Raw genomic sequence first — 27,260 nt, 5'->3', positions numbered from 1 at the left:
ATTTAAGCCTGGGTGAGTTGATTTAAGGAGAACATGAGAATACCAAGTTACGTTCCCAAATATCTGAAAAGGATCTTTTTTAGAGACGCAAAGATATGAATTAAAATCTGATGCCATTTTGCTATCATTTCAGCGGCATGAAACTTGTCAGGCATCACCAATCCGTGCATTTCATGCTTGATTTCCTAAAGCTCCGACCTGAGATTCCTGCCTTTCTTACAGACTGATTTCTAGACCCCCAAATCAAATTAGGTTGCAGAAGTCACACTAGGTCCACTTGCCATGGTTTTCTCTGTCACAGCACACGACATGCATGAGACTTCTGGCCAATGAGGGAACAAAAGGTCCACTCTTTTCCTTGAAATTAAAGAAGGTTAGTATGTAGAGATATCAAGAAAGAAAAGTGACATCTTCCATGGATGCAAGGAACTTCTGATAGATATCACAATATACCTTCAGTGCATTGAGAATACTGCACTGACTCAAAACCGAGACAGCTCAAGAGTTCAGGAAAAAAGATGAGAACACAACTGAAATGTAACCGAGTAGCATGGAGGCACTGACGGTTCTGAAGGCAAAAAAAGATAAAGGAGAAAAGGGCACAAAACAGTTTAAACCAGAATATAAGGGAATTTACATATTTTCAGCTGAATATGAAGGAATACTTTGGAGTTGTTTTTCCTCCCCTCAGGCCAGAGTGTAAATACACAGATATCAGTGTCTGGTACATTCTCTTTTCTCTTTCTTCTACTGTAAACGATTTTTCCAAGAGATTTTAAAGTACTTTCAGAAAAATGAATTAACCACTGTATTTGTTGAAATACTTACCGAAGAAGTTAGGCATTTAACGTCTGGTTTAAAAGAAAAGAAATCTTCCCTTTCTTCATAAACAGGTCACTGAAAAGTTTTAACGGCATTTTGCCGTTAAAGAGTGAGAGGTAAAGGAAGAAAAGAGGTAGTGAGTGACAGCTATCTGCGTGTTCTAAAAGGAGGGAATGGGCCTCGGGAGGGTATACGAGGTCACTGGGCTGAGCCAAAGGTGGATCGAGAGTCATATTTATAGTCCGCTGACTTCAGTCCGGCCGGCTCCCGCTGCTCCTTATCTTAGCCCCGAGGAATTCGCAGGCCCGCAGATCACAGCAACCCCAGCGCCCCGGGCCCAGACGCGGCTTTCGCTACGTGACCCCGAGAACGCGTGCACCTCCACGTTCCTCCCCGCGGGCCAGAACCAGAACCCGGGAGCGGGGCGGTGGGTGGGTGAGTCATGAATGCAGTGTGGCTACATTTTTCTTTTCAACGACAGCTCGGAACGGGCAACCGATCCCGCACCGTGGAGACTCGGGCGCCTTCGGAGCCACCCAGCCCGCTTCTCACGTGCGGCGCGAGCTTCGGCTCCACGAGGGGTGTGCCCGCACGGTCTACTTCACGCAGCCTCGTCCGAGCGGCCCCTCCATCACGCGGGTGGCGGCGGCGTGCGCGGAGGGGCGGCCCCCCCCTCCCCGCGGCAACCTGGCGCCCCCGTGCCGGCGGCCGGCCCTCCTTCCCGGCAGAGGGGCGCCGGGCTCCATGGGCCCTTCGGGCACTTCCGCCGAGCTCTCGGCTCCGTTCGTGTCCGGGGCGGGGCCGGCGCCCCGGGGCGGGTGCGCGCAGAGCTGGCGGGGGCCCTCCCCAGTGCGCGCGCGCCGGCGCCTCTCGCCCGGGCCGCCCCTCCCCCACGCGCCGCCCCTCCCCCTCGGCCCCCCCCTCCCCCCTCCCCCCCTCCCCCCCCCTCGGCGAGCTCGCGTCCTCCGCGGCTGAGGCGGCCGAGATTGGAATCTGCTTGCCGGCCGCGCGGAGGAGGAGGAGGAGGAGGAGGGCGGAGGGAAGGGCGGAGGGAGGGAGGGAGGGGAGGTTGGAGCTCCCGCGCGAGACGAGGACCGACCTCACGGCCGCGCGAGGGGCGACAGGGCCCGGGCCGCTGCGCGCCGAGGGCGGAGGCCGAGCCGGGCCCCGCCGCCCCGCGGCTGTCCGTGCCCGCCTGCGCCGAGCGCCGGAGGATGAGTTTCTCGGGATCCCGGTGAGTTGGCGGGTCGCGGAGTGCGGGTGCGCCGCGGGAGGCCGGCGAAGTTTGGGGCGACGGTGGCCGCGCGGGGGAGGCCGCGACACGCCGGAGCGGGGCCCTGCGGGAGACCCCGGCCCCGCGGCCCGGCCCGGCCCGCCCGCGCTCGCCCTTTTGTTCGCATTCCCAGCACTCGGAGGACGCTTCTGGAGTCCTTAAATGGGAACGGCGCTCTGCTCCCGCTCCAGAGCTGCGCGGTGGAGTCTGGGGCTGGGTCTCCGGACTCTTTGCTAGGAGAAAAAAAAAAAAAAAAAAAAACAGAACAAACGTGTTCGGTGCGGGGATGGAGGCCGGACTAAAGCGCTCGTCCCACTTGGCTGCGGGAGGGCGCCGGGGTTCTCCCTCCGTCCCTGCGAGTTGGTTCACCTGTTGTTCTGCGCGGCGGCCTCCGCTGCCATGTCTGTTGTGATTCTGCACTTGGATTTCGGAAAACTTTGTGCTGGATTGCGTGTACATCCCTCTCCCCTTCCAGACTCCTAGCGGAAAGATTTGGCAAAGAAAAGAGAGAAAAAGAAAGAAAGAAACGCGCCAGGGAAGAAAAAGAAATAATACGCTGTGTGTTAGTGCCCGGCGTTTTGTGACTTGTAAGAAAGACTCCGTCGTGGTGTGGATCTTTTTCGTTTGGTTCAGGGGCTGCAGGTTTTCTCCTTTCAACGGTTTACAGACTGTTCTGAGGACACGATCCGAGCTTAGCACTCGTGTCACGTCCTTTACTTTTTAAGATAACCCTGGTTATTGTATTCTTTGTCATTTTAGAGGAGGAAACCGAGACGCAGAGGTTAAATAACTTAGATAAGTGAGCTGGGATTGGACCCAGGGACGTCGTATTCAAGAGTGGGACCCTCTTACAAAAGCAAATTGTGCAAAGACTTAAGAGCATTTGCCAGTTATGCATGAAGTTCTGTGTGGCTTGAGTTGTAAACGACTTGTGTTGGCTCGTGAGGGGAATTCAACTTGGAGGTAAAAGTAAAAGGTAATTTAATGCTTACCATTGTTCTCAGCTGAGCTAAAAGGATGTTGAACCCAAATTAGCTTTTTAAGGTCAAAACTAAAATATGAACACTTCTGTAGGAACGCAAGAGTTTACGGAAGGCAGATTTAAATTTGGAGTGCGTTTTTAATTGGACCGACACTGTTTTGTATCTCTCCCCCCTCACATTCTCGGTGGTGCCCTTTGAGGCCAACTGTCTTCATTTCTCCCCACCCTTGAAGAGTGAAGCATCCAGCGTGTGCTCTTTGCTTTGGATTCCTTCTCAGATCTACTTTCCTTCTAGGGGGTCCCAACCACTTTACTAGTTAACACCTGGATCATCATCTCCTTTTCCTATTGGAGGTGATCTCTGTTGTCTTGTTTCTTTTTGTTGTTGTTTTGTGATCAGTGTCACTGATCAGTTGGCTGGCCTCGAACTGGCTAAGTAGACCAGGCTGGTTATTTGGGATTTTTTTAAAGTACTTAGGATCCTTCAGTTTACAAAAATCTTTTCTGTAGTTTTGCTCTTCTCTCAAGCTATGTTGTATTTTCTTTTCAAATCATTAACATTTTGAAGTTTTTTTTTCCCTTATAAAAGTAATACGTGGTCGTTAAAGAGAAATTGCAAAATAGAGCAAAATTGAAGTAAAATTAAAATACAGTTACCCTTCCTTCCTGGAGAGATTGCCAGGAGTAGGCTTACTATTCCTCCCTGGATACTGGTGACCATCCATCGACTTAACTCCTCATTGACAGGCTTTCACATTCAGGAAGGAACTGAATATAGCTTAATCAGATCTCAACAGTGGTGTGAGGTCTGAAGTGTCTGCTAGGGAAGCCCTCTACGCCTGAGCTACATTCCCAGCTGGCTTCACATCCTTACGAAGTATCCTCGCTGTTCACTCATCTGTACTGTATCATTGGACCCACTAAGGGTGGGGGGCAACCACGGATATTGTACCTATACTCATGAAGCTTAAAGTCTAGTGGGGGAGACATATGGAAGGATGAGTTCTGTATAATTAAGTGTAATTGTGATGATAATTAAAGTGTAGGGTATTATAAAAGCTTAAAGTGGAGACCTGACCTTGTGCTGGTGTTGCTGAGAGAATCCAGGAAGACCTCCCTAAAAATGTTATTTTGCATCCTGACACAGTTGTGAAGGGAGAAAAATTAGGTGAAAGGGGGGCTTCTATGGCATGGTAGCTTTATTCTTTTTTTGTTCCCCCTTCAACCTCTATTATTCTCCTTTCTCCTAATTATTCTAAGTGTTCTCCAGGTTTCACTTTTTACATCACTCTTAAAAATAGTTCCTGGAATTATTACACTTATTCCTGTGTGTATGCTGCCATGGCACAGTTGTGGAGGTCAGAGGGCAGCTTGCAGGGGTGAGTCTTTCCTTCCATGTGTGTCCTGGAAGTTGAGGTCCTCAGGCTTGGTTGGTGGCAGGCACCTGTGCCTGCCGAGCCGCCTGGCTGGCCCTCTCATCAACTATCGTGGAGATTTTTCTGATTATTTCTCAAATCCAGATTTGCCTTCTGAACTTGAAGACTTCTGGTTGCTTTATGTGAAAAACTGTACCTGGTAGTCTAGTTCAGATGAGCTCTTCCTTAGCGGTCGGCTTATGATGCTACCTATCCCTGTTAATGGTTCATTCCCAAATCTCTTCCCCAGTCCTTCCCAAGTCTAGTCTGTAGTCAGCATCTGTAGCTACTGCTTTCCTTCCTGATCCTCTGACACCTCTTTGTATTCCTGCCAACTCTGATACAAGTCTTAGTTTGTGCTGGTACTGGGATTAGAATAGTTATAGAATAATTGGGTAGCTTTCCTTCTTTCTCTCTTTTCAGGACTGGGACCATTTATGCCTAGATCTTTTTTTCTGGAGAAGACTTGTCAATTTATTTAATAATTATTTGTTTGTGTAAAATTGTGTGAATTTCAGAGCTTCATAGTTTTTAAGATTTGTTTTTATTTCTAATTAGTGGTGTGCTTGCATGTCTGTGGGTTTGTCTGTTTGTGAATGTCGGTGTCCAGGGAGGTCAGAAGGAGGTGTTGGTTCCCTGGAGCTGGAGGCAGTTGTAAGCCACCCAAAGTCAGTGGGAAGCAGACTTTGGTCCTCTGTAAGAACAGCAAGAGCTCTGTCTTCCTGATCCATCACTTTAGCCCTGGGTTTCATATTTCTTTTCCAGGAATTTATTTCTTGAGTTTTCCAGAAATAATTTTTTGAATTAAAATGTTTTTTATTAATTCAAGAATTTCATACAGTATATTTTGATCATATTCATCCCCCAGACTCCCAGACCTATCCTCCACCCTCATCTCCCTGTCCACCCAGTGTCGAGTTTTCTTCTTTAAAACAATTTTTTTTGTTGTTTTTTTAGACAGGGTTTCTCTATGTATGTCCTGGAACTCACTTTGTAGACCAGACTGACCTTGAACTCAGATCTGCCTGCCTCTGCCTCCCAAGTATTAGGATTAAAGATGTGCAGCCACCACTGCCCAGCCTAAACATCTTTAAAAAATAAACTCATTCAGTTTGTGCTACTCAGCTACCCTTGGGAGTCAGGACTGACCTGAAGTATGGTCAGCCTACCAGGGATCACACCATTCAAGAAAATGGACTCCCTCTCTTAGCAGCTATCAATGCCAATAGCTCCTCAGCTACCAGTGGGATTTCATGCCCACCCCTCACCCATGCTGGGATTTTGTCTGGTTTGAGTTTGTACAGGTCTTGTGCATGCTGTCGTAGCCACCATGAGTTTCCATGTGCAAGTGCCCTGTTGTGTCCAGAAAACACTGTTTCCTTGAAGTTGTCCACCACCTCAGTCTTCCTGTTCATCCCCTTTTACAAGATCCTTGAACCTTTCCTGGAGGGGTGTGATATGTTGGTTCCATTTAATGTTGAGTACTCCAGTCTCTTATTCTCTGCACATTGACCAGTTGAGGGGCTCTGTGGTAATTGCCGACCATTGCAAGAAACTTCTCTCATGAGGATTGAGAGATGGACTGATCTATGGGTAGAGCAATAAGTCACTAGGAGTCGTTTTAGTACTATGTCGGTTAGCAAAATAGTGGTAGTAAGTTCTCTCCTAGGCCCCACAGTTTCTTGGCCCTGTTAATAGTACCAGGCATGGATTCTATGTCATGATGGAATAAAATATTTTATTTGGAGTTTATTTGGTTTTCATGTCCGTCTCCCCCCCACTTTAATTTCTATTATATTTCTCTTTTGCTGTTTAGTCTGAGGTTGGTGGAATACCATGGTAAAGGGGAGTCTACTGTATGTTATTCTGTTCTTGTTAAGGGACAGGGTCTTGTTGTATTGCTCAGGCTGGACCCAAATTCCTGGGATAAATAATCTTCCTGCCGGTAGCTGGGAATCCAGCTGCCTGTCATCATACCCAGGTTGTGCTTAGCTTTTCAAAGTCAGTTATAAGCCAGGTGTGGTGGTACACACTTAAAAGCCCAACATTTTCAAGATGGAAGCAGAGGGGGATCCGAAGTTCAAGACCAGCCTGGACTATACGATACTCTGTTAAAAAACCAAAAACCAGTAAAAATAAAAATGTCTTTGGATTTTTAAATGTAATGATTATTTTAATGTGTGTCAGTCATTTCAACCAGTATTTTTATTATTTTATTATTTTTTTTTCAAGACAGGGTTTCTCTTTGTAGCTCAGGCTGGCCTTGAACTCACAGATCTGCCTGCCTCTGCCTCCCAAATGTTGGGATTAAAGGTGTATGCCACCAGACTCCCAGTCCTTAAAAAAAATAAAGTTGGGGGCAGGGCTGTGGTGGTGTACACCTTTATTCCCAGCACTCAGGAGGCAGAAGCAGGAAGATTTCTGTGAGTTCCAGGACAGCCAGGGCTATACACTGAAACCTTGCCTGGAAAACATCAAAATGAATGAATGAATGAATGAATGAATAAATAAATAAAGTTAGGCCTGTACTTGAAATCACAGCACACTGGAGGCTCAGGTAGAAGAATTGTGAGTTTGAGGACAATCCCGACACCCAACAATGTGCCAAGAGATCTTGGGGAATTTTTTTTTAAAGACCATTAGCTAGGGGTTTAAGGAAATTGATAGGCAGTGGAAGTCATCTCAGCTTGGGCTTAGTGGATCCCTAAATCAGGTTCTTCTAGGCAGTTAGATATAGAACTAATGAATAGAAATTGAGTACACATTGCAGTTCTTTTTGAGTGTCTTGCTTTTTCTCCAGTTGTGGACTTTATTGCTCTTGCTGTTATGCTGCCCATGAACCTTGTTTTCTTATGGTGTAGACTTTGAGTGCTGGTGTCTAAGAAGTGAGGCTTGCATTCTCCTCTGGCTGTAATGTGATTTGAGGGGGCTGGGCTATGCCAGGTGTGGGGAGAAGACATTAGCTTTGCCTTTTGGGAGAGTAATTACTCACTGAAGAATCAGTCTGAAGAAAAACCAGAAGACCCTGGAACTTGCAAGTAGGTTTTAATGACCTGGCCCATAGAGGAGAGGACAGAGGAAGAAAATTATGGCAAGACTTGGTTAACGAGATTCAGATGAGAAAGGGTGGGGTTTGGTTAAGACTTGACCCCCAGGTTTCTAGCTGGGGAAGCAGAGTTGATTTGAATTGATGACTGAGATGAAAAAATGTGGAGGAAAGACGGGTCTGTGGGGAAAAAATAGTGTATTTTTTGCATTGATTGATTGATTGATTGATGGTTATGTGCCTGTGTGGATTCACATGTGCCATGGCTCCAGTTCTTGCTACCATGTGGTTTCTGGGCATTGAACTCCATTGGGCAGGCTTGGTGGCAAGCACATTTACCCACTGAGCCGCCTCACTGGCCCCAAGTAGTGTATTTTTTTTTTTTTTTTAATCTAGGGAGTTTAAAACATCCCTTAAACAACCAAATAGGGTTTCTGGGGCTCAGGCTGCAGCTCGGATGTTACTTGTGTAGGTATGAAGCCCTGGCTTCAATCTCTAGCACCAAATCTCCTCCCCCCCCCCCCCCCCACACACACACAGGGTTTCCCTAAGTAGTTTTGGTGCCTGTCTTGGATCTCGCTCGCTCTGTAGACCAGGCTGGTCTCAAACTCACAGAGATCTGCCTGGCTCTGCCTCCCGAGTGCTGGGATTAAAGGCGTGCGCCACCGCCGCCGCCGCCGCCACCACCACTGCCTGGCCCAATTTTTTTTTTTTTTTTAAAAGATGTTTTTGGCAGTTGTGTATATGGAGCTGGAATTTCACAGAGGTTTGGGCTGGAGGAAGACAATCTGAGTGAATATTATCATGTAGATTGTATATTTTAACAGCAGGATTGACTGAGTGCTTCTCAAAAGTGACTTGTTTGCAGTTTGACAAGCCCGATACATATTATCTTTAAGAGAAGAAAGGCCCCACCATATTCAAACAAACACCTGGAAATAAGTGTGACTGGATCTAGTGGTGGAATTGGGGTTCTGTCTTCTCTCCTCACATGTCTTCACATGTCTTCTGTCCTCACAGTTTGGGGTTCAGTTTTTGGCCAAGGCATTTATCTGGCAGAGGAGGGCCACTGGTAACTAGTCCAGGCTTACCTGGACCTGACTGTTGTGGATTCAGGGGAGGGAGGGCAAGGAAACCTTTTCTAGTTGTGTAACTCTGTCTTCCGCAGAGCTGCTTATGCATGTACACGAAGGATGGAGTGTCACTGGTGTCTGGGCCTTCCACATCCACTGGAACACTGAGCTTTTAAACAGCACCGTGGTGGTCTTCCTAGAACCATGTGGGGTGGGCAGGCGGTTGTTTCCACCAAACAAAAGATAACTGGCTAGATAAGGCTAAATCCACTTTGGTTCTTAGTCTTCTAAAGGTCATTTTTTAGAATCTGAAGAAAAACACACAAAATAGTTTTGGAGCAATTTCATGGTTATGCTGTGGACTTCTTCCCAGGGTCTCCTGGTATATTCAGCAAAGAGCCCACGCAGTAGCTACTTAAGGCCTGAGTAGAGAAGGCTGACATTAAGCAGTTGTCTAACTGTAGTTAGGTTAAGATACACTGGGGCCTGGGGGTGGGGGGAGGGGGAAGAGGGGTTCAGGGACCTTACAATAGAGTGTGACAAGGAACCCTGGCTGTTTAGAACACAAGTGTTTTGAATGTGGCATGTAGAGTGAGAGAGAGGATGTTTGTTTTAAAAGCAAACATGTTTGCTTTTTTAAAATTATGAGAGCAATATATCCAGTATGGATAATTTAGGAACTATGAAAAACTACCCAAAAAAGCAATGGGAGTGATGACTTTGGGCTTCCAGTTTGATGGGAAATGTCTAGTACTGTTCTACTGCAAAGTAGCTGTGCAGTCTTGAATAGCACACAAAACTACTGGAATCCTCGGCTCGAAAGTGAAAGAGAACATATGACCTTTCAGCTCTTTTTCCTATTGCAGAGAAAGAAAGGAAGAGGGTTCATCTTGAGGCGAACCTGATTTCTATGCCAGGTATCCGTGTGCTGGAGGGAGAGAACACACTCCTACAAGTTGTCCTCTTACCTCCACGAGTGTGCGCTGCCCTCTCAAATAAATTAGTGTAGTTTTTAAAAAAAAGGAAGAAAAAAGTTCCATGATTTCAGTGCAGAGCGAGCAGTTAGTTGCTGATATTATAGGTCATATTGTGCTTTGGGCCCTGGTGGCATTGCTGGATTCCTGACTTTTTCCAGAAAACCTCCTTTTAGCCTTGGCAGTGTTTGCAAGTAAAAAAGGGAATGTGTCCAGGTGGTGGTGGTGTCCTCGAGGTCAGTGTACACCTTTAAGCCCAGCACTGGGGAGGCAGAAGCAGACAGATCTCTGAGTTTGAAGCGAGCCTGGTCTACAAAGCGAGCTCCAGGACAGCCAGGGCTACACACAGAGAAACCCTGTCTCAGAAAAGAAAAGAAAAAGAGTACTTACATATTACCAAAATAGTTCTCCTCATCATTTGTGTTTGTTAAATTTGCTTGTTTGTTTCTTATTCACTTACAATAAATCTAAGTCACCTGAGACTACCTTTCTCTGGTCCAGCCTGTGTTTCCTGCGGTGTTCACTTCCTACTTACTACCTTGTTGTTAGCCTAAGTTGCCTAACTAGACCTTTCTGGGTTTGCATTCTAAGTCTTCAGATCTGTATTGATCACTGCAGTACTCCGACTACATGCGGATGTTAGACATTTAAAATGTGGCTAACCTGAATTATGTCATGGTGTGTAAATTAAATTACAGCAGCCATTGTAATAGTGCAAAATGTAAAATACCTTGTGCTTTCAAAATATTGATTACATATTGAAATACTATTTTGGATACATTGAGTTAAAAAATTATTATTTAGTGGGTGTTTTGTTTTGTTTATTTCTTGGCAGGATCCCTTTGTTGCTTACAGTTGTCTTGAACTCTGAACTCAACAGTCATCTTGGCTCAGCTTCCTTGAATGCCAGGATTACAGGTGTATGCTATTGCACCTGGGTTTTGTTTTGTTTTTTTACTCCTTTTTTTCCTGTTAGCAGAAGTGCCTAAAATTAAGTAGAGTGATCTATTGAGAATATTCTGTAATCCTTACCTCCTGTTACCACTGATACAGGCCTAGGGATTAGTGTAATCTTTCTTTTCCATTGTCTTCATTTCTCCCATGCTTTTCCTTCCCTATCCCAAAATAGGCCACTTTAAAAAAAACTTTGTTTTCATTGACTATGTGTGAGCAATAATTTTATGTCAATACATTTTGATTTTCAGTCTTTTAATATAATTAGTATTCCATTTTATGGATACACTTTTGAGACCGGGTCTTGCTATATAACAGTGGCTGGTCTTTATTGGCCTTGAACCAAGTGGCTGTCTGAGTCTCAGTGTCCTGAGTGATATGATTACATGTAGATGTTCACCATTTCCAGTCCCCTATCGATTAATGGTAAGATTGTTTCCATTTTTTTCTCTTGTGTTATAAATAGTGCTGTCTTACTCTGAAACAATTTTGTAGGATAAATTCTTACAAATGCATCTACTCCAAGAGAAGGTGCACGAACTTCATAGAAAGTACCTGTTTGCCCTGTCAGAGCTTCAGAACTTACATCCAAGCTAACGGTGTTTGTGTGTCTTCTTCCCCACAGCAAGTATCAGTCTATTTTACTTTTCTAATCTGCCAGCTGAAAAAGTTACTCCTGCTACAAAATTCCTTTGCTGTTCTAAGAATTAGCTTACGCTCTGAATTTGTCATAAGCTTCTTGGTATTGCTAACAGTGCAAATGAAATACCTTTTACAGTGAAAGTGCATACACTTGTGTTTGTTAAGCACCAGGGTCCAGACAATGCTTCTGTGTCATAAAAATCATTTTAACCTGAAGGCATTTGCAAGTGGAATTTTGTCCCGAATTCCTTACTTGCCTGAAGCAGAGCTTTCCAAAAGAACTCACTTGTCATAAGCTCTTAAAGCTCCTCGGGGAACTTGTTGTCACAAAGCTCGTCAAGCTTTTGGAATTTTGAAACCAGGGAAGATTGAGTCTTACTAAAGAGTTTGTCACCACACATAAATAGACAATGCTCTGACTGTCTCTGAATCACCACTTACAAAGTTACTTGGTTCTACGCTCTTTCTATCACTTGGGCTTCCTTGGTCAGATAGATTGATGGCTCTAAATTCTGTGTGTGAGAGTTTAATTCCTAGGCTCTAGTTGTTGAACCTAAAGAAGAGTAGAGGAAAATCTTTTCCTGTTCACTAATGGCTAGATTCACCCCTACCCCAGCATCTGAGTAAAGATAAGCAAAGTGAAGTTTCTCTAAAAAATACTTAAAAATAGTATTATTTAAAAATATATAAAAATACTTTAAGCATGAGTAAAATTGCTTTAAACTTAAAGATTTAATGAGGTTGAATATAATATTAGATGTACTTCTCTACATACTTCTCCTACCCCTTCCTATATTCCTGCAGCTGTAATGCTATTTTTTTAATTTTTAATTTAAATTTTTATTTTATGTGCATTAGTGTTTTGCCTGCATGTATTTATGTGTGAGCATGCCAGGTCACCTGGAATTGGAGTTATAGACAGTTTTGAACTGCCATGTGGGTGCTGGGAATTGAACTCAGGTGCTCTGGAAGAACAGCCAGTGCTTTTAACTGCTGAACCATCTCTCCAGCCCTCATGTAATGCTATTTTTAAAAATGGAGTGGCATAATAACTTGCCTCTGTTAAGTCTTTGTTCTTCTTAAAGTTATTTTCATAGCATCTTTATCAGTTTGCATGAAGGAGTAAGTGGTCTGTCCAGGTTCTTCTGGGCATAACATTGAAGAAGAGTGATAAGTCATCATGTAAGTTAAATATCTTTTAGATTTTATTTTTATTTTGTGTGTGTTTGTCTGAATGTTATGTCTGTGCCATGTGTGTGCACTGCTCACAGGCCAGAAGAGGGCATCATCCTTGGCACTGGAGTTACTGACCCTTGTGACCTGCCATGTGGGTGCTGAGAATTGAATCTTAGTCCCCCGAAGAACAACAAATGCTTTTAACCACTGAACCATCTCTCTAGTCACCCCCACCCACCCTCTTTTAAGCCTGGAACTTGCTATGTGGACCATGCTGGTCTTGGAACTCACAGAGATCTGCCTGCCTCTGCCTCCTGAGTACTGCAGGTATTAAAGTCACCACATCTTGCTAAGTTACATATTTTAAATTCCTTTTTTATTCATTTTATATATACATGTGTGTGTGTATATGTGGAGATCAGGTCAGCTTGAAGAACTTGATAAGTTCCTTGCACCATGTGGGTCCCAGGGACTGAACTCCAGGTACCAGGCCTGTAGAGTAAGGGCTTTACTCATGGACTGTCTTGCTGACTCCTGAGTGTAATTTTTACACAAAGAAGTTACTAATTTCCTTTTTTCTTTTCTTTTCTTCCCCCCCCCTTTTTTTTTTGAGATAGGGTCTTGCCATGTAGTTCAAGCTGTTCTCAAATTGAAAACGTAGCCCAAGATGGTCTCAATCTTCAGCCTCCTGAGTGCTTGGGGTTATAAGCATGGACGATCATCCATGGCTTGCTTATTTATTTATTTATTGACAAGATCTCACTGTGTAGCTTTGGCTGGCCTGAAACTCACAGAGATCTGCCTGCCTCTGCCTCCTGAGTGCTGGGATTAAAGGATTGTACCACCATGCCCTACCCTGGTTGATTTCTTTAATACTAGCACTTGGGAGGCAGAGGCAGATGGATCTCTGAGGTCAAGGCCAGCCTGGTCTACAGATCAAGTTACAGGACAGCCAGAAAGGGCTCCACAGAGAAACTCTGCCTCCCCACCCCCACCCCCACCCCAATCTGCTAGGTGTATTGCCTCCAGCACTCTGGAGGCACAGGCAGGTGGATCTCTGTGAGTACAGCACCAGCCTGGTCTACAAAGTGAGTTCCAGGACAGCCAGGGCAACACAGAGAAACTAGTCTCAAAAACCAAACCAAACCAACAAAACAAAAAAAATAAAAAACAAAATAAAAAGTACAAATCAATTAATCTTGATAGTGATTGCAGTGACTTTTCATTAATCTGGATACCCAGACACTAAAATAAATATAAAAAGACTTGGCTTATTTATATGTTTTAGTTAATATTTTATGGCTATGGGTGTTTTCCATGAATGTATGTCTGTGTACCATGTGTATGCCTGGTGACCACAGAGTCCAGAAGAAAGTGTCAGATCTCCTGGAGCTGGACTTAATTGACCATTGTGACATGCCATATGGATGCTGAGACTTGAACCTAGGTCCTTTGGGAAAGCAGGCTCCATGTTTAGTCATTTATGTTTATTGTGCTGTGTACTTTATACTCTGCTTACCAGGTTTATTGCCTTCAGCCCAAGAGTTAAAACTCTTAAGTCTTACAGTAAGAACAGTGACAGTCCTCAGAGGGTTACTGTGAGGGCAAGATGGAGCACTTGGGCTGCCTTTATGTAGAAGCTTGATAATGTTAGTGAAGATGAATATTTGTCAGGAAAATAACTTCAAGTTTCTTAAATTTTTAAAATAAATTTATTATTATTTTTAATTATGTGTATGCTTGTTAGTGTGCCTATACATGAGTATAGGTGCCTGTGGAGGCCAGAGGTCTCAAATCCCCCTGTAGCTGGAGTTACATGCAGTTGTGAGCTGCCCAATGTGGGTGCTGGGAATTGAACGCAGGTCCTTGGCAAGAGAATACTAAGTCATGTCTTCAGCTCCTAAAGTTTTATTTATTTTTAAAATTTTTCATACAATATATTTTTGTTATATTCTTTTCCTTACCCTAAGTCCCAGATTCCCCTTCCTGTTTTTTCTCTTGAAAGACAAAATGTTAAAAAAAAAAAAAAAATCACCCACAAGGGACTGGAGAGATGGCTCAGAGGTTAAGAGCACTGACTGCTCTTGCAGAGGACCTGGGTTCAATTCCCAGCACCCACATGGCAGCTCACAACTGTCTGTAATTCCAGTTCCAGGAGGCCCAAAACCCTCACAGAGACATACATGCGGGCAAAACACCAATGCATATAAAAAAAAAAATAAATAAATAAATGAAAAAAAATCACCCACAAAAACCCAAAGCTGCCGGCGGTGGTGGAGCACACCTTTAATCCCAGCACTCAGGAGGCAGAGCCAGGCGGACCGCTGTGAGTTCAAGGCCAGCCTGGTCTACAGAGCGAGCGAGATCCAGGACAGGCACCAAAACTACACAGAGAAACCCTGTCTCGAAAAACCAGAAAAAAAAAAAAAACCCTAAAGCAAACAAAGAACAACAACAAAAAGGGAGTTGTTTTGTGTTGGCCAACTGTTCCTAAGCATGTACCCAATGTCACTCCATTGCAGATAACAGACTTTTCCTCTCCCAGCCACTATCAATTGCAAATAGCTTCTTAGTTAGGGAAGACTCTGTGCCTACTCCCTTCTCCATGCTGGGGTTTTATCTAGTTTGAACCTGTGCAAGTCTTGTGCTTGCTGCTGCAGTCTTTGAGTTCTTTTTTTTTTTTATTTATTTTTTATTATTTTAAACTTTTTTAAAAAAGATTTATTTGTTATGTATACAGTGCTCTGTCTTGCATGTCTGCCTGCAGGCCAAAAGAGGGCATCAGATCTCATTACAGATGGTTGTGAGCCACCATGTGGGTGCTGGGAATTGAACTCAGGACCTCTGGAAGAGCAGTCAATGCTCTTAACCTCTGAGCCATCTCTCTAGCCTCTGTTTTTGAGTTCTTATGGGCATCAGTTCTGTTGTTCTGAAAATGCTGTTCCCTTGGAGTTGTCCACTTCTCTAACTCTTAAATCATTCTGCCTTCTCTTCTGCACAGATTCCTGAGCATTGGGGGCAGTGTGTGTGTGTGTGTGTGTGTGTGTGTGTGTGTGTGTGTGTGTATGCATGCGCATAAAGAGCCATTTAGGACTGAGTACTTCAAAGTCTCTCACTCTCTTCATGTTGTTTGGTTGTGAGTCTCTGTGTTAGTGCAAAAAGAAGCTTCTCTGGTGAGGGTTCAGCAGTGCACTGATCGATGTATATAGCAAAACATCATTAGGAGTCCTTTTATTGGTGTGATCATTTAGCAAAATGATTGTAGTAGGTTTTCCCCTAGGGCCTATGACCTATCCAGTCTGAGGTTCTTGGTCAGTGTCAGGTATGGGTTCTAGTCCCATGGATTAGGCTTAAATCCAGTCAAAGGTAGTTGGTTACTCATACAGCACTTGTGGTACTGTTGTACAGTGTGTGTATTTGAGACAGATGGTGTGGGATTTGTAGCTGGGTGGGGGAGACTATTGATTCATTTTCTCCTGTGGTAGCGTGTGGAGTGTTTGAGCACTCGGAGCACTAGGCAGCAGGACTGAAGCTTCCAGTTGAGCACTAGCTCTGTTTCTCCATGTTTGATGACTTAAGTATGTTGTGTTTTCAGCAGTAGGGTCTTACTGTCAAGTTATGGAGAGAAACTCATAGCATTGGCAATATCCTGTAAAGTGTATGTGGGGTGATCCATGGGACCCCTTTAGCCAGCAATTCAAAAAGATGTAACCCATTCCTCTTAGTCCTGGGGATTTTATTTGGTAGCATATGATGTCTAGTTGGGGCATTATCTCCCCCATTATATGATAACTGACTCCATTTAAATACAATTTATATATCTGTATGTATTATATATATGTATTTTAGGAAGCTTCTGCAATAGTAGGTTTCCATGAAAAAGTTTAATTTAAAAAGCAAATCTGAGCCGAGCAGTGGTGGCCTGTGTCTTTAATCGCAGCACTCAGGAGGCAGGCGATCTGTGAGTTTGAGGCCAGCCTGGTCTACAGAGCTGAAAAAAATTAGGAGAAAAAATTAATATTTCTTATGCATAATACTCAAAAATAACATCTGAAAAATACCCATATAGTTACTTTAAGTTGAAATCATTACCTAATGTTGCTACCATAACTTAAGATTTTGAGTAAGCTTCTCTTGGTGCTTGAACCGAAAATGAAAGAAACTTCAAAGTAAGGGATGGTGTCTAAATACAAAGTTTTGAAGATATGACGGAGGTTTAGGTATGCAGTTATGTTCTCCCCTATAATTTTTTTTCCTTCAAGACAAGGTTTCCCTGTGTAAGTGCCATGGCTGTCCTGGAACTCAGTCTGTACCAGACTGGCCTTAAACTCTTGCCTCTGCATCTCAGTGCTGGGATTAAAGGCACGGGCCACCACTACCACCCTGCAAAATGTGGAGCCCAGGCTGGCCTCGAACTCGTGATCCTCCTGCTTCTTTCTCCTTCAGCAATCCTACCGGCATGGGTCCTTCTCTACATTCTTGTTCTTTGTGAGCTTTGTAGCTTTTAAGTTTTTAAAACATGTTAAATTGTTTCAAATCTGACTTTTTTTTTTCAATAATAGATTAAAATAGAATGAAATGTGGGAAGGTAGAACTTAAACTAAGGGAGGTAAAAACCAGGTGGTGGTGAAAATCTGGAACCTCTAGCTTAAAGAACAGATTCCCAACATCTATGGACAGCTGTGCATTCTTTATTCATGGGTTCTGTCACAGAAATAGCAAGGCATATGTTTCTAAAAAGAAAAGTATGTCTGAAATATAATATATCCACATCAGTAACTATGGTAAGTTAGTTCTTACCTTTAAATGTATAACTCATCTTTACATTTGCTTTCATTTCCCAGGAGGCATGCAGATTGTTTCCTAAAAATAACGACTTTAGAGATTAAATTATATTTCCTGCTTGTGCCATCAGTGCCGAGTCAATGTTTTATGGAACTGTACATCAGGAGCTCTTTAGTGGTGCTGACACGTGATGCTGTTGTACACTGCTTTCCCCTTAGGATCCCAGGGTGATCTTGGACCTTGGGCAAGACTGGGTTGTGAGAAGGCATGGAAAAGCTTTAGGTTGCTAGGAAGAGTTAGAAAAGGTGGTGAGGTACACCCTTTTTGAGGGCAGGTGTTTTGTTTTTTTGTTTTTTGTTGTTATTGTTTTGTTTTTTAATGAGACTTCAAAAATAATTCACGACATTTACATTACACAAATTTAAGGAAAAAAAATAAAAGAGAAGCTAGTTATAGACCAGTTAAAGACAGCTGAGTGAGTTCTTGAGTGAACGATCAAAAACAGGTGTGTTAAATCTGTAGAATAAAGCCAGTCCAAAGATTGAAGGGTAATTTTACATTCAGAAAGCTATAGTACTATTTACACTGTATTAATAAGGAAGACCAGTTGAGTTGATGAAAAAAAAAGTAGTTATGAGTATTAGCCCCTACTGAGTGAATCTTTTATGCCATTGTTAGTAATAGAGGCTTTAGCTACTGGAATATTAGAAGCTAAAGAAAAAAGCATGAGGCTTGAGATTTTGCTTAGTGGTTAGTAGCACTTACTGATTTATTCCCTGCATGTCAGGAGACTTACAGTCACCTGTAACTCCAGCTCCAGAGGGATCTGACCCCTCTGGCCTCCATGGGTACTGACAGGGACACATACACATAATTTAAAGATAAATCTTTGTTTCAAACGTGTGTGTGTGTGTGTGTGTGTGTGTGTGTGTGAGTCTTTTTTTTTTTTTTTTTTGAGGAAATTGTCAAGAGTATATAGAATTTACCATTATGCTTTGTCAGGCATACAGTCTACCTAAGAAAAGTCAAGATGGTCAACTGAGAAACTACTAATTAGGTGAGTAGACTATGAATATGGTGAAGAAGTGGTTCTTATAGACCAGCAATAGCCAATTTGAGACTTGAAACAGTTGCTATATTTGCTACATGTGTCTGCTGATCTTTGGCCTACTGGGCAGTTTCCCATCCCAGACATGTTTTGAATGGTGAGAGAGCTCTGGCAGATAGAGCTTCCAGTTTCCTGCTTACCTCTACAGAACAGATCCTTTGTTTTGAAGGGTTAGTGGCAAACAGAAGTCTGGTTGCTTTCTGAGTGCACCCAGAGAGCCCAAACTCCCATTTGGTGCACGTGGAACTCTGCTGTACAAATCAACTTTAAAGAAGTGTATAATCAGAGGGCATGCATGGTATCACCGAGTTGCCTGTAATCTGGAGGCTGTAGATCCTACTGCCTTGCTAGGAGAATACCAAAAAATGTACTGGGAAGAATGGAAAGAGGAATCCTCTAAAACTAGCTTTAAAAAAATGTAACACGGGGTTAGAGAGTTAAGTGCTGCTCTTCCAGAAAACTGGAATTTTCCCCAGCACCCAAATCAGGTAGCTTAAAACTGCCTTTAACTTTAGCCCCAGGGGATCTGATGCTGCCTTCTTGCCTCCAAGGCTACCTGCACACATGATGCACATACTACTTGCACATAAATTGAAAAAAATAATCCTAGATATGGTGGCATATGCCTTTAATCTCAGCACTTAGGAGGCAGAGGCAGGTGGATCTCTGAGTTCAAGGCTACCTAGTCTACAAAGCAAGTCCAGGACTGCAGGGCTACACAGAGAAACCTTATCTTGAAAAAACAAAAACAAAAACCAAAACAATTATAAAACAAATTTCTTAAAATGTAGTGTGTACTTAATAGTTAACACAGAATTCTGTCAGTACATAAAAAGTGAACTTTCCCTGAGGCTCCTTACTTTTCCTTTTTCTCAGTTTACTTCTCTTTGGTAATTACTGTAACTATTTTAGGTATTTGTGCTGGCTAGTCTTATGTCAACCTGACATAAGCTAGAGTCATTTGAGAGGAGGGAACTCCAATTGAGAAAATGCCTCCATAAGATTGGGCTGTATGCAAACTTGCAGGGCTTTTTCTTAATTAATGATGTCTGGGAGAGGGCCAGCCCATTGTGGGTGGGGATACCCCTGGGCTGGTGGACTTGGGTTCATAAGAAAGCAGGCTGAATAAGCCATGAGAGCAAGCCAGTAAGCAGGACTCCTCCATGTCCTCTGCATCAGCTCCTGCTTCCAGGTTCCTACTCTGTTTGAGTTCCTACCATGACTCCTTTGATAATGAACTATGATATGAAAGAATAAGTGAAATAAACCCTTTTCTTCCTAAGTTGGTTTTGGTCATGGTTGTTTCATCTCAGCAATAGAAGCCCTAATGAAGAATCCTACACTTTTCTCCCCACTAATGAAACTGCATATCCATTTTTTTGGTGTTTGGTACAGATGGTTTCATATATCCTGTGTTGCAGCTTGGTTTTTTGTTTTTTTTTTTTTTTTAAACAACAGTTTGTCTCATTCTCTTTTCTTTTTTCTTTTTATTTGCATTAATGTTTTGCCTGCATGTATGTTTGTGTGAGGGTGTCAGATCTCGGAGTTACAGACGGTTAGTGTTAGCTGCCACGTGAGTGCTAGGAATTGAACCCTGGTCCTCTTGAAGAACAGTCAATGCTCTTAACCTCTGAGCCATCTCTCCAGCCCCTCATTCTCTTTTTCTTTTCTCTTTTGATAGCTTTGCTCTGTAGTCCCTTCTGGCCTTGCAGCTGCCTTGATCTGCAGTGCTGAGATGACCATTATAGGCCTGTGCCACTCTGTCCACCTCCCTCGTTTGTTCAGCTGCACTCTGAGCTTCATTGCCTCACAGCTCAGAGGTTCCTTTCCACAGCTCCATTGTTTCTGCCACTCTCCAACTCCTGAAGCCCTTCTTAGTTCCCTTTCTCAGTATTGTAGTAAGCCTTGCACTGTTTGAGGCTCCCTCCACTCCACTTCTCAGGCTGCTATTTCCATTTGGGTAAGATAAAACATTTAAAGACAACGAAGCATATTACTTTAAGAACTGTGTAATAACATAGCTCTTAAAATAATGGCTTTTTTTTTTTTTTAGATAGAATGATATGTTATGGGGGGGGCTGCATGTGTGAGTACATGTCTGTATGCACCTGTGTGTGCAGGCCAGAGGTCAGTGTTGGCTGTCTTCTTTCATTCTCCACCTTATTTTGAGATAGTCTTTCCTTGAATCTGGAGCCCACTAACAAGACTATCTGACGAGTAAGTTCTGGGGATTCTCCTATCTTTCCTAGAGCTAGGATTACATGTGTCACCACTTTATGTGGGTACTAGCAAAATGACCTCAGGTCATCATGCTTTTGTGGCAAATACATTACCAACTGATCAATCTATGTAGCTGATACTCTTTCTGTAGCTCATTAAATAACCTAGTGGCAAGATTTACAACTGTCTTTATTTTTAGTAGTGATGATTATAAGTAAAACTGAGTTATCTTTAGCAGTGTCATTGGTTGAGATTATCTGATTTCTTTGGTTACAAAGTCACAGCTATGTTTAATACTATTGTGTATTGGGGGCTGGGGAGATTGCTCAGTGGTTAAGAGCACTGATTATTCTCCCAGAGCACTTGGAAGTAAAAATAAATCATTGAAAAATACTACTGTGTATCTTTCCAGCTTTTACAACTAAGTAAATAAAAAACTTAAAAGTTAGAGACTAATGAAAGTAAAGGTGTTTTTTTTTTTTTTTTTTTGGTGTGTGTGTGTGTGTGTGTGACCGTCCAATTCAGGTTCAGAGAACTCCTCAATCCTGTGAGTCTATGGTCTTTGATTAGTGATCTCTACAGCTGCACCTGTTTCCTTTAGGCTTTAAAGTGATTATCCTGTTGGCCTTGCTTTCCTGCACCCTGAAACCTCCCTCTCATTTCAACATATCTTAATCTATCAGATATTACTACCAGTCATTACTGCTCCTTATAGTTTTCCATTGACCTTTGCCTTACTCCCCTCTCATCCTTTGAAGACTGTGTCTTGTATGATCCTGTCTCTGATACTGATACTACTATTTTCCAATTTCTCCTGGTGTTGACATCCAGGTAGGTGCTTCTTCCACCACTTCTGTGGCCTTTGAATTTGTTATCCTTCTCTAGTGTCTTGTGCCTTATCTCAGCCACCCATACTCATCCCTAAGGTCCGTTATTTATTACTTAGTTGTAATCTCTTCAATAATTTCATTTTTGGATGTGGTACTTTTTGACTCTTGCCTTGCCTTCTGGTACTAACAGATCCCTGTCTCCCTGGAATCTAGAACTCATTGATCCTATTATCTTCTTCTCTGTTCTCTACCATGTGGTGTGGAGTAGACCACATTTGCTTTTAGCACATACTTAGAACTCCACTGAGCTTCAGCCTTATACCTTCCCTCATGCTTGTATTCAGTAGGACAGTTCTTATCTGAACACCGGATTACTTATTTACCAACGTATTTATCTCTCCCCTTAAAAGCAGTTCTTTTGGCTATTGCTGCTTGACTTTAGCTCTGTCTGCCCTCTACTTTGGAGGGTGGAGTTTGCACTTCCTCTTTCTGGTCTGCCAAGAATAAAATGACCATTTGCTCACCGAAAAACAAACAAAAACCCAAATAACAGTAGCCAGACAAACATAAAACAATTCTTGGGATTCTGTTTTCTCTGCTCATTGTTGCTTATTCTTTTTTTCTTCTGACCCCATCCCTAAAGAAATCCTGTAGTTTTGTTGTTGTTGATATGTGTGTATGTATGGGAGAAAACAGATTTATTGAGTGGGCTGGACAATAACCAGAGTACTGTCTGCAGCCAGTACTTGGAGTGTTTCTCTTCTTCTTTGCTCCTGAGCCTACCTGAATCAGGTTTTGGCTCCTAGCACCGTACCAAACAGCCCTTGAGAAAGCAACCTTTCTCATACTGGACTTGTTTGACTTAATAACAGTTTCCTCCTAGAAGCACTATTTTAACATTAAGCTTTCAGGACAGTAGACCCTCAAGGGTCCTTAAACCTCTACACTGGTTTCCTTGGAAATTTTATATGACATCATGACTTTGAAACTGTCCATATTTTCATATTTGGTAATGCTTATACTTTAATCTATAACCTGAACACCTTGGAAATGCAGACTTACATTTCACTTGGGTGTTTAATAGGCAATTAAAATAGGTCTTCTGGGGCTGGAGAGTTGACTCACACTTAAAGAGTACTGATTGTTCTAGAGGACCCAGGTTCAGTTCCCAGCACCCACATGCATGTGGTACACATACATACATGCAGGCAAAGCAATTATACATGTAAAATAAAAATGAGTAAATCTAAAAAGGAATTTTAAAACACAACTTTCTCTGAAACAATCTTTTGTCCTCCTTGAAGCAGTGTCATATGCAGCCTAGGGTGACTTCAAATTTGTAGAAGTCTTGCAGTTTCCAAGGGCTGCAATTATAAGTATATGCTACCATCAGGGATTAAAGCTAACAGGCTCTCCCACCCCTGTGGTATTGGGGATTGAAGCCAGAATTTTTCACATGTGAGGCAGGCCATGCACTGTCCTGAGATACATCCCCTACCCCACACAAAATACTTTTAAATAAATTAATTTCTGCTTTTTAAACTTGATATGTGCACCTTCTAAAATTTTACTTCATTTTCTTCATTTTAGCCAGTCTCTCAAGCAGGTTCTCCTTCCCTGTGTTCCTGTCCACCATCACCTTTCCTATTATGTGGAAGAATGGAACATATCTTTCTCCCATTTCCTGCTCTTATTTGGGTACATTTTGCCCTCTTTTAGAAAAACTTCAAGATGAAAAAGCTGTCTAAAGACACTAAGAGGACAAAGTTGGGGCAATAGGAAATCCAATAACACAAAAATATAGACTTCTACTATATACCATGTGGAAAAATGAACTCAAAATGACTTAAGAACTAAGCCATACAAATTCCTAGAGGAAAAGCACAGGTAGAAATCTTTGTAGTTTTGAATTAGGCAGTGGTTCCTTAGATACAGCATCAGCAACATTAAAAAGTAGACAGAAAGTGGATTATTTCAAAATTAGAACTTGCTACACCACTATCAAGAGACTGTATAGACAACCACAGAATGAGAAAAATATTTGTGTATTATGTATATGGTGAGGAACTTAACACCCAGAATACATAAAGAAAACTGACCAATAATTTGCCTTCAAAACAACCCACTTTTTAAAAATAGACAAAGTTTTCTGGTAAGTCTCCAAAAGATGTACAAATGATCAGTCAAGTCTGAAAATTTCACTCATTAGAGAAGTGCAGATCAAAACAATTAATTTCTTGCCTACTAGGATCTCTATAATTTGAAAGATGTTAAGTACTGGTGAGGAGTTGGGGAAATGGGAATTTTTGGACAATGATTTGAGAATATGAGATATTCCAGCTGCTTTGGAAACAGTAGCAACTAACTAACTAGCTAACTAATTAACTAACTTCCTCCCTCCTTCCCTTCCTTCTCTTCCTTTCCTTTCTTTCTTCTTTTCCCTTCCCTTCCCCCTTCCTTTTCCCCTTCCCCCTTCCTTTTCCTCTTTCTTTTTGGGTTTTTCAGGACAGGGTTTCTCTGTGTAGCCCTGCCTTTTCTAGAACACTCTCTATAGACCAGGCTGGCCTCAAACTCACAGAGATCTCCCTGTCTCTGCCTCCCAAGTGCTAAGACTAAAGGTGTGCACACCTGGCAAGTAGCAGCTTCTTTAAAGAAGAAATATTAAACCCAGAATTGCTGTCTAGCAGGCAGTTTCATTTCTAGGTATATGCACCCAAGAGAATGCGAAACACACTTGAACGCAGAAACCTACACATGAGCCCCAAGATTTGAGTTTGAGGCCTGGTCTACATTGTAAGGCTTGTCATAAAGCAAAACAAAAATTGTTCACAAAAGTCCACAACTTCCTTCGTAACTGCCAAGTGGTAGAAACAACCTAAATATCCATCACCTAACATTACCTGTGAAAGATGAAATACCGACATGCTACAGCGTGATTTAACTTTGAAAACACTGTGCAGGGGCTAGGAATGTAGTTCACTTGGCGGAGCGCTTGCCCAGCATGCATCATGCATTCCAGCATGCACCATGCATTCCATTCCGGCCCCACTACACCAGTCTGGAAGTGCATGCCAGTCATCCCAGTACTGGAGAGGTGGAGGCAGGGTGACCAGAAGTTCAAAGTCCTCATCAGTTTCAAAAGAAGTTCAGAGCTAGCCTAGACTGCCTAAGCCACTCACCCGGAAGAAAAGAAAAGAAAAAAAGAAAAGAAAAAAGAAAAGAAAAGCAGAGTGAATTAAGTTGTTGACAAAAGACCACATATTGTATGAATTTATTAATAAGAAATGTTAGGAAAAGGCAAATCAGGAAAAGAAAAAAATACCTTACTGGGGTAAGTGGTCAGATGAGTAGGACTATAAAGAGTTTTGTTTGGCGGTGTGTGTGTGTGTGTGTGTGTGTGTGTGTGTGTGTGTGTGTGTGTAGCTGAAGTTTTCTCCAGTCCTGCCTGGCCAGGACAAATCTCTCTCACCTGCCAGTCCCGCAGCCGCTCAGACCCAACTGAGTAAACACACACAGAGACTTATATTGCTTACAAACTGTATGGCCGTGGCAGTCTTCTTGTTATCCAGCTTTTGTATCTTAAATTAACGCATTTCTATTAATCTATAAGTTGCCACGTAGCTTGTGGCTTACCGGTATCTTAACAGCTTCTCATGGAGGCAGCTGGTAGCATCTCCCTGCCTCAGCCTTCCACTTCCCAGAATTCTCTTCTCTCTCTTTGTCCTGCCTATACTTCCTGCCTGGCTACTGGCCAATCAGCACTTTATTCATTAGCCAATCAGAGCAACACATTCACAGCATAGAGAACATCCCACAGCACTGGAGTGGTATAGAAAATGTTTTGGAATTAATTACTAATGATCTTTTTGTGTATATACTTAATAGTTATCAAATGGGGGGACTTTATGTTATGTGAATTCTATGTTTCCAAAAATGAAGCAAAACTCCAGAATCCTCAAATTGATTGGGTCTGTAGAGATAGCTTAGCAGTTAAGAGCACTAGCTGTTCTTCCAGAGGACCTGGGCTCAGTTCTCAGCACCCACTTGGCAGCTTACAGTTGTCTGTAATCCCAGTTCCAGTTTGGCACCCTCACACAAGCATACATGCAGGCAAAACACCAATGCCCCCCCCCAAAAAAAAGAAAAAGAAAAAGAAAAGAAAAAGGAATCCTCAAAATGGCAATTCCAGATGTTGGTGTTACTATTAAGAAAGTTATGCTACAGAGTGAGATCCAGGGAAGGCGCAGAGCTGTACAGAGAAACCTTGTCTCAAGACACAAAGAAAAGAAAGTTATGGGATCCTAGTCTTTGGTTTGCTTTTAATGAAAAAAAAAATTATTTTTGCTTCTAACAAAACTGAAGAAGTTTTCAAGTCCATTTTTCAGAAATAAATTGTTAGCTGCTAAAACATTAAAAAATGTTTTAGGGCTGGGATAAGTTCAGTGGTGAATGTGAAGGGTTCAATCCTTGACAACAACAAGAAATATTTAATGGTGGAGCATGCTAAAATTTTCAATGCATAACTCAGAAGTGATTTTGAAAGTTGTGATTTTGTGTTTTTGAGACAGGTATGTCTGTATAGCCCTGGCTGCCCTGGGACTCATTCTGTAAATTTGCTAAGCTGTCTTCTTTCTTTAGCAACATTATTTTAAAAGATAGCATGCCCATCACATAGAAATGCATTTTTAGTGAAAAGTTTTCACATTGTTACTTACCAAATTATGTAACATTTGTCCCTTAAATTAGTAGTGTACTGCTAATAATCATAATAATTGAATCCCCAATAAATTTTCAATTATTTTTACTTAATTTATGATGAGAAATTCTTAAAAATTCCATTTATAAATAAATAGAACAAAAGATTTTCACTTAAACTAGAAAAATATTCACTTTGAATGTTAGTAAGAGTTTGAAGCAGTAGAAATAATTTGTGGGACAAATGTCATGGAAAGGTGAATTCAAGGTAGAAGAAAGTGATATGAAATTTTCATTTTAAAATGGATTAGTGGGTGTCAAGTCATGGCACTTTGATTCTGGTGAGCACCTTTAAGAGTGCTGTGGATTTCTTAAACTCAGTATTTATGAGATGCTATGATGAGTCTTTTTTTATATTTATCCAACCTATAGAGAATTTTAAGGTCAACATAAAAATGTGTAAGGGAGCTAGGAGGTGGTTCTTAGGGTCAAATGCCTGCTGCACGAGTGTGAGGACCCCATGAAAGCCTGACCAGTGGTCATGTAGTCTCAGCACTCAGTACACGGGGGTGTACATGGCAGTACAGATGCAGGGAGAAGGGCACCTGGGGCTGACTGTTGAGCTAATGTAGCTGAAAATGGAGGCTCAGGCCAGCTGAGAGACACTCTTTGAGAAAATAAAGGGAGGGAGAGAGGCCTTCAAACACTTTCTCACTCAGGTAGCCTGATCTCACTGTCACTCTGCTTTTGAAGTTTCCTTGCTACTTTCCAAAAAATAACAAAATAGAGCCAACAATATAGCATAGTGGGTAAAATCACTTGTCATCAAGGCTGATGACCTGAGTTCAATTTGTAGGACCCACATGGTGGAAGGAGAGAACAGACTCCATCCAACAAGTCCTTTCACTTCCCCACAAGCACATCATGGTACTTATGCACACAGTCATAATGAATACATAAATAATGTAGTCAAAGATTTTTTTTAAAAACTTCAAATAAAATTAGAAGAGAGCGGGGCAGCGGTGGCGCACGCCTTTAATCCCAGCACTCGGGAAGCAGAGCCAGCCAGATCTCTGTGAGTTCGAGGCCAGCCTGGTCTACAGAGCGAGCTCCAGGACAGGCACCAAAACTACACAGAGAAACTCTGTCTAGGGGGTGGGGGTGGGGAATAGAGCAATCCAAGAAACATGCATCTGCATTTACACATACATACACCCACACCAGCAAACACCATATAGAACACACACAATGTGAGGAGGCTTGTA

General features: G+C 42.5%; 1 protein-coding gene across 2 annotated transcripts in view; it reads left to right on the top strand.

Annotated features, from left to right (window-relative positions):
• Positions 1–1,943: 1,943 nt before the first annotated feature.
• Positions 1,944–27,260, top strand: part of Bmpr1a (bone morphogenetic protein receptor type 1A) — a 115,967-nt gene continuing 90,650 nt past the window's right edge. The window contains exon 1 of one of the 2 annotated variants that reach the window (XM_059274142.1): positions 1,944–2,056. The gene's annotated coding sequence lies outside the window, so the exon portion shown is untranslated. The remainder of the gene's footprint in view (positions 2,057–27,260) is intronic. The other variant, XM_059274140.1, reaches the window with a different exon arrangement.

Source organism: Peromyscus eremicus, chromosome 9, assembly GCF_949786415.1.
Source record: "Peromyscus eremicus chromosome 9, PerEre_H2_v1, whole genome shotgun sequence".
NCBI classification, from domain to species: Eukaryota; Metazoa; Chordata; class Mammalia; order Rodentia; family Cricetidae; genus Peromyscus; species Peromyscus eremicus.
The sequence above is the reverse complement of the archived record's forward strand: the minus strand, read 5'-3'. Positions and strand labels throughout refer to the sequence as shown.